General features: G+C 46.7%; 1 protein-coding gene across 6 annotated transcripts in view; it reads left to right on the top strand.

The window, feature by feature from the left end:
* The window catches only part of ZNF664 (zinc finger protein 664), a 35,432-nt gene that overhangs the window by 9,342 nt on the left and 13,602 nt on the right, over nucleotides 1–12,488 (top strand). For 4 of the 6 annotated variants that reach the window (XM_028479978.2, XM_028479979.2, XM_024120718.3 and 1 more), the window contains exon 3: nucleotides 6,164–6,257. The exons of 1 other annotated variant lie outside the window; for it this stretch is intronic. The gene's annotated coding sequence lies outside the window, so the exon portion shown is untranslated. Of the gene's footprint in view, nucleotides 1–6,160; nucleotides 6,258–12,488 lie in introns of all 6 variants that reach the window. One more of the 6 variants, XM_024120719.3, reaches the window with a different exon arrangement.

Raw genomic sequence — 12,488 nt, forward strand, 5'->3', positions numbered from 1 at the left:
AAGACTGCATGACCCTGACTTTGGGTAATACTGTGATTGCCTTTTGGGCTAGACTCTGACTCTTTCAGCAGGTGGTGGTCCTATAGTCAGTCATCCTGTTGTCAGTACTGCTGAATAATTGGAGCGATTTCTATTGATGTTTCCAAACTGGTCGTTGCACACAGAGGTGGGCCAGGAGGTAGGCAGAGGGGTGCCCTAGGTCTGCATCCATCTGCAGGTGCCCACCTGGCCATTAGAAGTTGTCCTAGTCCATTTGGGCTGCTATGACAAAATACCGTAGACTGGGTGGCTATAACAACAAGTATTTATTTTTCACAGTTCTGGAGGCCGGGAAGTCCAAGATCAAGGTGCCAGTAAATTGAGTGTCTGATGAGGTCCTGCTTCCTGGTTAATAGATGCCATCTTCTCGCTGTGTCCTCATGTGGCAGAGGGGCGAGGGAATTCTCTGGGGTCTCTTTTATAAAGACACTCATCCCATTGTGAGGGCTCCACCCACATGACCTAATCACCTCCTGAAGGCCCCACCTCCTAACACAGTCACACTGGAGTTAGGGGACACAAACATTCAGGCTGTAGCAGAAGTATAGATAGAGGTTGGAGAATCATTCACAGTGTACTCACCACACAGCTGGCGTGGAAACCGTGGATGGGTGAGATTGTGTAGACCAGAGTGAGGAGGAGCCCAGAGCAGAGCTGGGGCATATGACCCATCAAGGAGAAGGTAGGGGAGACCTTTAAGTTCTCAGAAGAATTCATTAGAGACGAGGAGGATGTCTTACAGAACGTTTGGTTAAAAGAAAGAAAATGCATTTGAAATGGCTTAAGTGAAGGGGGATTTCTGAGGAGGCTAACCATGGTATCCAAGGCTGTTTCTTGGCTGAGACCCAGTGGTGGCTGGAACGTCGACAGGAATCAGTGCAGCTGCTCTCTCTGCCTTTGTCCCTCCTGAGTCACTGTCCTTGCCAGTTCACTTTATAGACCCAGACTTTCCACCTCCCAAGTCTAAACTCTCAGGGAAGAGCATCTGATTGGTTCAGCCCAGCTGATTGGGTTGACTGTTGCAGGGCCTACAGGGGCAGATTCGCCAGGCGGTGAGTGCAGAGGAGGGGCTCAGGAGAGGGCGGGTCCTGGCAGCTGAGGAGGAAGTTCCCAGAACTGGCAGGGGCAGTAGTTGTAAATGTTCACAGATGTGATAAAGGGATAAGGAGTGAAACTAGATTGGGCAAATCAAAGTGTTTAGCCTAAGTTTAAAGAATTACCACAGCTAATCCAAATTGGGAGAACTGCAAGATGGATAACCAGTGGCTATGGTAGATACTCATGTGGACAGAAGTTGGAAGAAGGGAGATTTTCAAAAAAATGAAGTTTAACTTTGGCGTTCTATCAGAAGAATTCAAAGTTTGATTTTAAAAAGCAGTCATTTGTGTTGCTAATACGAAAGCATTTCTACAGCTTTATTCTAACTCTAGAATATGCATCGTCTCTTGTGTTACCTGATATAAGAAATTCAGTAAAGCTATTCTAGAGCTCATTTATTTTTCATAACCTGCAAGTTCATAAAATAATCATAGCTTATTTCCACATCTTATTTTGCAGCGCCTTCCACAGTATTGTGACAGATCTTGTGAGGAAGCCCTTATTAAAGCCAGAGCAAACGTCTGTCCCAAAGAGGTTAGGTAAATGATAAAACAATTCATTTGCCTCTTAGGTAAATGATAAAACAATTCATAAAAATAATCTGAACCCCTTTCCTTCAGAGTAAACCCCATTATGTCCCTCTGGCTTTCAAAATTATTTTTAGATGTGCATGTCAAATGTGTAGGATTAAACTTGATAGGATTTAAGAATATTTCAATGATTCAAAATACTTGGCATCGGCCAGCAAACATGTCAGATTTTTAGTTAACCAATATGCAGTAACATTACTTTATCTCTATATTATGGTAGGATTAGGACCTTGTGATAAGCCCCCAGACTCACAATTAGGATCAGGGAACCTGCAGAAAGCAGGTTGTACAAATCTTCATGCTGATTAGCAACGAGTTAGAGGTAGTAATCCACTGTGAAATTCGTTTCAGGTTCTAATACTGTCGTGTAAATGGCCCTGAAGATTTGTGAGCAAGTGTTTGAGCGCCCTCTGGAGGCATTCTGCACGGTTAAACACAACTCCTACAAAAGGTTCTCTTAACAGCCCGAGTTGAGAACGCGTGGACTGGATGGCTGACCTGTGGGGGTGTAGGTGGGGAGCAGCGAGAGCCGAGGGGGAACCCATGGGAGAACTGGTGCTTAGAGGGGAACAGGAGTCTCCAGCAGGCTGAAAATAAGACTGTACGCAGTGAGAATGGAGTCCAGAAGGGAGTGTCCTGCGAGGTGAAGAACGCGCTGGGGGGGAACTTCAGTGGCGTAGTGAAGGGTAGAGGAGTAAATGGGAAGTGACGCGATGGAAGTCGAGAAAATAAGTGTTGAAGAAGCCTGGGTGGGCAAATGGAGAGAGAACATGGCAGCCAGAGAAAGCATAGGACTGAATACGGGTTTTCCTTAAGACGGAAGAGGCTTTGCGTTGTTTTAAATGCTGAGAGGAGAAAATAAGCAGAGATCAGATGAAATGGAAAGATGTGTAGGGTGGGGAGGGGGAGAGAGTTGGATTTAAAGCTCCCAGCCTGGGAGACTTGTTGGGGGAAGATGTTGCCTTTTATAGGGACTTTATATGGTGAATTAGTGATTTTCAGTTCATTGTGGGATGATAGGGAAATATTCCTGTTATGAGAGAATGTGGAATTGTCATCATGGAAATGGTTCTCATTCAAGCCAAGCAGGTGGTTGAGCTAAAAAAAGTGGGGTCAGGATGTACCTTTAGCGGACACTTGTGTTTAGAAAGAAGGAATAAAAGAAATGGTCAATGCCTTCAGCAAGGCCTGAGGAGAGGTGAGAAAGTGCAGGGAACTGGGGACGGAGGAGACGTGTGTAAACTAGAGTCAAAGAGTGAAACAGGAGCAAGGGTCTGGTCTTGAGCTCTGCTGAGGAGGGGAATGGTTTTGTTTGTTTGGTTTGTTTTTTTCTGTTTTGTTTGGCTGTACCACACAGCTTGCAGGATCTTAGTTCCCTGACAAAGGATTGAACCCCGGGCCCTCGGCAATGAAAGCCCAGAGTGTCCTAACCACTGGACTGCCAGGGAACTCCCAGGGAACAGTTTTTCAGAAGAGGCGTCATGGGGGTGGGGTATAGAAGGGGGAGTGGGTGTATGGGGGGCAGGACCGGGAAGTGTAGAGGTCTGCGGGGAAGGCCAGCAGAGAAGGTGGGGAGAGGACAGTGGTCGTAGCTGGAACAGACAGTGAGCTTCTCTGTGCTCACCCAGTGAGAGCCCTAATCAGCAGTGACTGTGGAAAGAGAATTATATTTGCCTTTCTGCTTTTACGGGTATAAGATTTAAATCTTGTATAACTTCTGAACTACCTCCTATTTTTCTCAGATTAAGAATCTGGCCAAATGGGACAGAATGTTTGGATCTGTTCCTGACATTTGTGAGGACTCTTGCAGAAGGAGAGAGTAAATGTGACCAGTTTTTGATTTATTATTCTGACAGATGTCCTTCAAACATACAGGACCATTTGTATCCTAAATAACATGTTTTCCCTTCTTTTTGGTAAAACTAATAGGATGGCTAGTAGAAATTGTTTGGCTTCATTTTTGTAAAATATTACATTAAGAGAAAATAATAGACTCCTAATTCAGGAGTACCAAAATTACAGTATGTTTAAATTTGGGAGGTGAGGGTCGATTTCTGACTTCAGACTGCTCAGTTTTGAGTAGTAGACATAATATTTAAGTGTAAACTTCTGCAAATGGCAGGGTGGGCAGGTTCCAGCTTACACCCAAGCATGTCTCCTTCTGCGGGACTGGTTTGCAGTCCTTAGAAGGCGTCAGCACTCTTATCTTCAGCGGCCTTTACCATGTCACATATCAAACGTATTAAAAAAAGGTACCCACATCCCACATGAAATTAGCTTATACAGAACTGTGAGTTAAGCTTCATTAGACTAGTTGTAGACATTAAACATTTATTAACTTTGATTTTATGATTTTCTTTTCATATTTTACATCCAGTAAATATTTTTTTTCAGGTCTCAAACATTTTCATAGGCCATTGAGATGCTCATAAGCCCTAGGGCCTGTGCCGAAGGAGCCTAGGGGATGAGACCCCCCTGTTCTGTTGGGACGTCTAGGCACGTCTGGCTGGGGTGGACTTGCCAGGAATCTGTTTGTTGGAGGTACCGAGCTGCCTCCTGGGAAAACTCCATCCTCATGGGAGCTGAAGTAACTGTTTTAGTTAGCGATTTTCTGTTGCAAGGAGCAGAGATCCATTCCATTTTAGGAAACGGGATACGGCGTAAGGATGCACCTGGACCAGAAAACTGTCGTTAATTAAGGCAGCTCAGAGACAAGCAGTCTTTCCTATCGACAGTGGGGTCTCGAGGCGGCTGTCTTTCCTTTGTATCTTTTTCCTCTTGCTGCCATCTGTTTTTTTCTTTTTTCCTATCCCATCTATCTTTTCTCTAGCTTACTTAGAGATTCTACTTCCTCATGCCTTTGGTTTCCTGTGACTGCTCATGACTGCTCCAGTTCCTTTGTACATAGTAACCTTTCAGCTTCATCTCTCCTGGCTAATCACCTCATTTTCAATATTGTTTAGATTCCTGAGAGAGAGAGATTGGGAATACAACTTTGTTGCAGCTTTTACTGTTATCCCAGGCCACAGCAGAGGTCACTGTTAAGCTCATGGGTCAGGTGTCTGCACTTAGTCTAAGACGCTGTGGTGAGGTGAGATGGAGCCGGTATATGGTCTACAGCAGCTGGGCCTATCCTTAAAGCTGAGGCCGTTCCCATTTGTAGGATTTGCAGGCACCATGATTGGCGTGTGTAATTCAGCAAGGAAGAAAAAACCTGGCCCCCTCTCAAAACCATTTGAAATTCCTGCCCTTTAAAGTATATCCTATTAACAACCTTCATTCTGAGTCAACCCTTTGTTCCCATTTTAGAAACTAAAATCCCTAAATATATTGAAAGCATTTTCATTTTTCATTTTTCTCCCCATTTGATTCAGTCTCAGGTGTCGCAGCGTCACTCAGGGCAGTCTGTAGCACTCCATTTCTCATGTTAGTGCTTTCTGCTGAAATGATAGAGCTGCTTCAGATAGATGTTAGCAGAGTGGCTAACTCCAACTTCATATTATTTGCATGTTTCCTTCCGCCCAGATTTCTGGGGACCTATATAGACATATAGTAACTTAGCACCTTCCCTAGATTCCCCAAATTTAGGAGAATGTTGCATCCGAGTGTTAACATGGCGGCAGTTTGATCCCTAACTCCCTTAATGTGTCATCACTTCCCAAGGAAAAGTGATGTTCCCCGAACTTTAAAATAGATCTTGGAATCTATATCCAAACTACTCTTAGCAGTTTTAGAATATAGCAGAGAGGGGAGGAAGTAGGTGGAATAAATAAAATAATGATAATGATAGCTAATCTTCATTGAGCCCTTAACATTTTCTAGGCACTTGTTTTAAATACTTGTCATGCGTTAATTTATTTAATCCTTAAACTGCCTCATAATGTTACCTTTCAAGATCATGTGCCTTTTATTATCTCCATTAACCCCACTCTTAACCTCTTAGGTGAAGGTTGCACAGCTAGCGTGTGGTAAAACCAGGGTGTGAACTCGTTCACGCTGCCTCTCGTCTCTGCTCCTTCAGCAGCCCCTCACCTGGAAGATAAGTGAGGAAAACAGAATTGATTTTAGACTCTCTAGGGTTCCAGCCAATCCGAGTCAGTTACTCAGTATCCAGTATGAACCTAAAACTCAGTTTGGATAAAGTTCCTATCAAGAGGCTACTTATGATACTAGAATTACTATATCTTGAAGGGAAGTTGTGCAGGCTTGCCTGGAATTTCCTTTCTAGAGTTTCTTAGGCTTTCTCATCCTCTGTTTGGCCCTACAGGCCTTGAATTCCATATTTTTATATAAATCCTAAATATAAGTGGGTCTACCTATCTTCTGAGCTGGGACCCCACATTTATAATAGTCAGTTCTTCGAAAAACTCTGTGATCCTAAATTCTCCATAATACAAACCTTCTGCTTTTCTCTCTGCATGTTTCTAACCCAGCAGGATCCCGAGGCTTTTGTTGCCCTTCAGCCACTGTGGGCCCTGCCTCTGCCTCTTCTTCTGGAATGTCTTGGGGGTTTTGACTTCTGTCACTGTGGTAAGTGTTCCCCTTGTTTGACCGTTTTCCTCGATGGAGAATCGCCCTCAACTATTTCTAAACCGAAACTGTCTCTGGAGTTTTTTCTAAGCATGTTCCCTTTCGGACTCAGTGAGGAAGAAAGTCTCCCTATCTCATGATTTTTCTTAAGTTCTTGCCTCTCTCTGGCTTTGAGGTCTCTAGGCCTTGACAACTTTCCTTAACTCTGAAGACAGCAGAAGCATCTTTGTCCCATCTGGAGTTCCTCTTTGTACCTCTGGAGTTTGATTTTCTTAATTTCATGTAAGCCATTGGTTATTAAAGCTTCACTCTCCCTGTTCCATTTTCCTTTGCTGTCCTGAAGGCCTTCTGGACCAGAAACCTGCTTTTTAGACTGATGCCCTCCTGGTTTTCTTTCCCATTGGTCCTGTCTTCACTGAGATATCACAACTTGTTTTTAAGCTGAGTTTGTTACTCCATAAGTTTCTGGTGTTTTCTTCCAAAGTCTGAACAGCAGCTTTCTCCTTAAATATGAGTTCCTGAAAGTCTTCTTACCGGGGACTCTGTTACATCAGTCTCTGTGCAGACATGATTCTGAGAGCAGCATGTTTCCAGCACAAGCATTTTTTTCCTTCATTTTCTTTTGAGCCTTTGGATTTGTGATCATTTTTTAATAATTTTTTTTCCTTCAGCTTGACTCAAGAAGACAACATATATTTTACATAGGACAGGTATTTGTTCCTCTTTATTTGGTCATTGCTGAAATCCAAAATACTCCAGTTGAACACGCAGTCTGGATCGCTGTGGTTCACGTTCATGATAAAACTTTACATTCTTGCCATGCATAGCTGGGCAGCAAGAGGAAGGAGAACCCTGTCTCAGTGGTTGTTGGCCTGGGGCATATGGCTTCTCATCTTTTCCCCTCACTGCCAGAGGTTGAGTTCTCAGCTCTGGGCCCCTCCCTGCCCTGACTTCACGTCCCTCCTGCACGAGGAGAACTGACTCAGTGAGATAAAGGACGTTTCAGTGGCCTCTGTCCTAGTGGGTGTAGTTACTGTGCATAGTGAGAAGGTTAAGCCTGTGGGGAGGTGTGGTGTCTTTCTCTTTCCTGACTCTACTTGGCAGGGTGGGAAGGCTGGGGCTGCTCCTGACCAGCCCAGGGAAGAGAGGCTGCTCTCCTCTCTTCCTCCGGGTGCTGGATTGACTTCCACGCCACGGCCCTGTCTGGAAGCCTGGGCGAGTCTACCTGGGCATGGTGGCAAATGATCTTTCTCTCCTCTCTGTCCCTTTCTGGCTCCATTCTCTCTGGTGTTGACTTGGGTCCCCTCAGCCAGCCTCCTTTTATTATGAGTAGTGAGACTTGAGATACAGCCCTAGTAGTTTATGAATTCCTGTTCTGCCTATAATTATTTTGCTCTCAAGCTCAAGGTTACCACTAACAGAGGGAAAAGGAGTTCTCTCTGTGATCTAGCCCCACTGTGGAATGCTGCATCAGGAATGGGATTCACAGGCCTAGCTAATGATGAAGTATTCATGTGTTTTGTATTTCTGGTTCAGTCCTATGCACATTTCTGCCTAGAGTTCCTGGAGGTGAGGAGTGTTCGCTGAGACCACTGCCCAGATTTGTTAGTAGTCTTTAATAGCGTACGTTTCCAAAATGACACTGACACTAGCACTCAGGTGCTAGTCCTACCAAGTCAAAAGCCTGAACGCTGAAGTTCTGCACTGTTTTTTGTAACCATTCCCTGGCTCTTTTTGAGAGTGGGGTGGTGATGCATTTCTGTCCATGCTAATCCTGAATTCTGATGGCCATAGCTTATGCAGTTGTAGGATTATGGTTATCTCTGTATGGCTGTAGGAAGTTAGCTGCTCTTGCAGTTCGTGCTTCCTGAGTGAGCCTGCGCCACAGATCTTCACGCCCATACATACTTACCTTGGTTTGCCAAACAGAACAAGTTACAAGTTGTGACCCAGGTATAAAAATAGCCAGAATCTGAGATATTTAAAGTAGTCAGATTCATAGAAACAAAGCAAAATGGAGGGGGCAGTTGTTCAGTGGGTACAGAGTTTTGCAAGATGAAGACGTTCTGGAGAGGTTTCACAATGATGTGCACATCACATACTTAACACTACTGAACTCTACACTGAAAAATGGCTAAGATGGTCCATTTTATTATGTATTTTTAACCACAATTTTAAAAATGCATAAAAAAACCAGAATCCCAAATCTCTAATTTTCTGACCTGCCAACTACTGTTATACTCCCAGTCCCAGCGTCACTGGGGACAGGTCTGTTAAAAATCCGCTTTTCATTTCTGTTGCAGTCTCCTGGGCCCAGTCTGTGTGTATCCTTCCTTTAGCTGGCCAGGCCCTGTGTGACCTTCAGGTATTTCCTTTGCTTCTCCCTGAGGGTGGCTTGAGCTTTCTAGTCTCTGGTCCTTTTCCTTCGAGGCCCGAACATGGATTTTGTCCCTGTAGGTCTTACTCCTCCAGAAGTACGAGGAGGAATCAAGTCTGATAAACGAGAGTCATTCTCACTGCGCATTAGAGCTCCTCTGACCTGAGCCTTCTGGGCTTGCTGTCCTGGCCCTGCCCCTGCCCGGCTCCTGCGGGCCTTGGAGCGGGGGGCATCCCCTGGCCCAGTTGTGAAAGGCTGGTCCCCTGAGGAAGACAAAGCCAATGGAATCAGCCAAAGGGAAGGGGCAGGAAAAGGCAGGTTATGCCGCAAGGGTACAGTGTCTTACAGGCTGTGGCGCGTACGTGCATCGACTCTCGAGGCATGCTTGTTGTGTCCCGAAAAGCTTTTGTTTTCCGTCCCCCCACCCATACCCCCCTGCTTCCCTGTCATTGCTGCTCCTTCCTGGGAACAGAAGGAGGCCAGGCCCTTAAGCCCCGCGGGGAGGGCGAGAGTGAGCATCTGTGTGGCTAGCGGTGAGTCTGCCCATCCGCTTCCTGCACGAGGAGCTGAGGCCGCACGGCTGCTCAGGGTCACGTCACAAATTCGAACTTAGAACTTCTTTCTGCCAGCCCAGTGTCCCACCCACCGAATTATCATGGTTCCTGATGTATATGGATGTTACACGAGTACTAGGTAGACGAGGTAAACTTGGGCCTTATATGTGGTACGCACAGAGGGGCCATCGGTGAAGCAAATCACATTCTGTCCCATTCCTCGGGCGTTCCTGCGTACAGTGTCAAAGAGCAGGAAACAGGTAGTGGTGGAGTCCAGAGTGTGAGGAAATGTCACTGCAGTCAGATGGATTTTAAGACAATCCTGTGAATAGAGAGTCAAGAAGGAAGAACTGCTGGGTAGAAGCGGGAGGTGCGGGAGACAGACACGAAAGTGTGAAAGCCGGCGTTTGACTTGGGGCAGAGGAGGAACCGTGATTACTGGGAGACACGCCTTCGGGTCTTGGGAGGCCTCTGCCTGTGAGGTGACCCTCTTGACAAACGAAGGAGTGTGTCATGCACTAGTCAAGGGAAATAAGGAAACTCACATTTATTTGGCTTCAGCCAAGCTGTGGGCACTCTGATAAGTACTTTCACACTTACTATCTTCTTTAATTATCACAGCAAAGGGTTGTAGACACGATTATCCATATTTTTACAGATCAGTCTTAGATCAGCCGGGGTCACGCAGCAAGCGGCAGAGCCAGGCCCACGCCCCGCTGTGTCATTCCAGAGGTCATTTTTGTGGGAGGACTGGGCTGGAGGGAAGCTGTGGAGTATATACCTATGTCATCCTTTATCACCGTAATCACACAGGCAGCTGTCCTTCTCAGACTCAGAAGAAAACTTGGCATCACTCCCTCCATACTTTTTGTTGCCCTTCTCCAGACCTAATTTCATAGTCTCTGAGATAATTTCTAGTTAAAGAAAATTCAGGCGCCGTTTCTTTTGTCTTTTATTTTTTCTCCATTAGGAGTCATTAAACCAAGTCACACGAAGAGCGATTGTCCCAAGGACAGGAGGAAAGCAGCTCTCTTCCCTACGGATCATTAAAACCCAGAGCCCAGATCCTTAGCCATTGAGAACTTTGTTAGGTGCGAGGTCAGGGAACCTAGGACTTTTAGCGTGTAAGGCCTCAGGACGTGTGGGCAGGAGTAGGGGGCGGGGAGAGAGGAGCCCACACACGTGGGCCCAAAGTAGGAAACGTGGTCGGGGTAGGGATAAGGGGTCCCCCCCCGAGAGATCCTGGGCGAGCGGCTAACGGAGCCAGTGTCGGGGGCTCTCCTAGTGCACAGGGGTCACACTGGGTTGGAGTCTTTTCTCACCCGCTGGTGGCAGGGAAGCAGAGAGGAAGGCATCAAAAGTGATGTAAAATCCACTGTTGTCATTAAAGTTGAGTTGGAGACTCCTGCTCAGTCAGAAACTCCTTTGACCTAAAAAGTTGCCCTCAATACCCTTGGGGAAATTGTCCCTATAAATTGCTGAGGCAGCTGATTATCAGTAGTGGATTCAGGAAGTGCTGCTTGAGCGCCAGGTCGGGGAGTGTTGGAATAGGGGTTAGGGCAGGCTACTGAGTAGATGCCGCGTGGATGGCAGCCAGCGGCCAGTGACTGATGGACCGTTTCAGGAGCCTGCTTGGAGGCCACTGTGGTTTTCCAAAGCGTGTGGTGCCCCAGTGAGTAGGTGCAGCGCGTGAGCACCTGAACTGGCCCTTAGGTGGACAGAAGCCTGGGCCGTGTTCTGAGGCTGGGCGTTCTGGCGTAGAGGGATTTGGCCCCAGGAGCTTGAGGCCCCGGAGAGAGCTGCGTGCTTGAGCCGCCGTGAGCGAGGCTCACGTCTCAGCTTGGACTGCCTCCAGCTTCCCGTTGCTGAAGTTACTCCGGGAGATGAGGAAGGCTGCATTCTCCCCTCTGCGAGTGAGACGCACCTCGGGAAAGCGGCGCCGCAGCTGGGCCTTGCGGGGGGTTGTCAGCGAGGGCAGATGAAGTGTGGGGAGTGGATTAGCTGGAGGCCTTTGTGGCTGCCGTAGAGTGTTGGGGGAAGCCAGCCACCAAGGTGAGAAGTCTAGGACCTCACAAGGTGGTCTTCCCTGTGACCCGGTACCGTAGACGTGGCCCGGGGCACGTGCAGGGAGACTGTAATGAGGAAAAGCGGCCCTGGTAGCTTGAGGAGTGAGGTATTGGGAAAAGTGGGGGAAATAGGAAGGGCCTTTTGGGCAGCCAGCCTGGGTGTCTTCCAGGCCGCTAATGTCTTCTATTCAAGGACCGATGGTGATGTAGGAGCAAAATAGAGTGGGTTTGGCATTCACAGTCCTAATCGATGCGCTACAAGTGACTGCTGTAATTAAGTTATTCTGAGACAGACAGCCGAGCAAAGATGAGGTGGACCGGGCCTATGGAGCTTGAGTATCTGGGTCAACTATACCCTGTTATGTGTAGTTTAGACTGGAATTTTCTGAAGGTGTAGTGAGATTAACAAGGAGGTAGATGCTGCCTCTGTTGTGTGCCCAGGTCCCTGCAGCACACAGGGGTGGTGGCCTTGAACTTCTTAGCCCTGTTCCTCTGCAGCATGCAGGCACCAGGGACCTGAACAGCCTTTCCATTTAGTTTTGGTTGCCGAGGCCTGTAGAAAAGGGCCAAGCAGAGGTTCCTTAGCGTACCACTGCCAAATTAATATCTGAGTGAGTTGATTTGTGGGACTTTTGATGGTTTGTGAGGAGGAAGAGTTCCTAGCCATGCTGGGGACATGTTCCATGTTCTCTCTCCACGAACAGGGACATCCATTATGTCCAGGGGGAACCGTATAGGATAATAAGAATCACAAGGCCTTGGAACCGAAATCAAGGTCTTAGAGGAACACCTTAGTGGCTTCTGCCTAATGGGATAATTTCTGAATCCTTTTTAAAACGTCTCTCTGGGTAAAGAGTTATTTCTTGTAGTGTTCATCTTTTAGTCTTCTCATGTACAAAACTTGACTTTGGGGTTATTGTAGAGGAATTTGGAGGGTATTTTTACAACCAGAATAATGATGTCTGATGATGGAAACTACTAGCTATAAGTAAGTGTTCATTTTACAGTTTGTTCACATACTTTCAGCTTTAAAAAAAAAAAGTCGGTTTGAGATGGAATCTCAACCCATTTTTGGTCTTTGGATCCTTTTACTCTTTAAGAAGTGTTTTTTTTTTTTTTTTTTTTGGGGGGTGCGGTATGCGGGCCTCCCCCTGCTGTGGCCTCTCCCGTTGCGGAGCACAGGCTCCGGACGCGCAGGCTCAGCGGCCATGGCTCACGGGCCCAGCCGCTCCGC

Source organism: Physeter macrocephalus, chromosome 19 (assembly GCF_002837175.3).
Source record: "Physeter macrocephalus isolate SW-GA chromosome 19, ASM283717v5, whole genome shotgun sequence".
Classification (NCBI taxonomy): Eukaryota; Metazoa; Chordata; class Mammalia; order Artiodactyla; family Physeteridae; genus Physeter; species Physeter macrocephalus.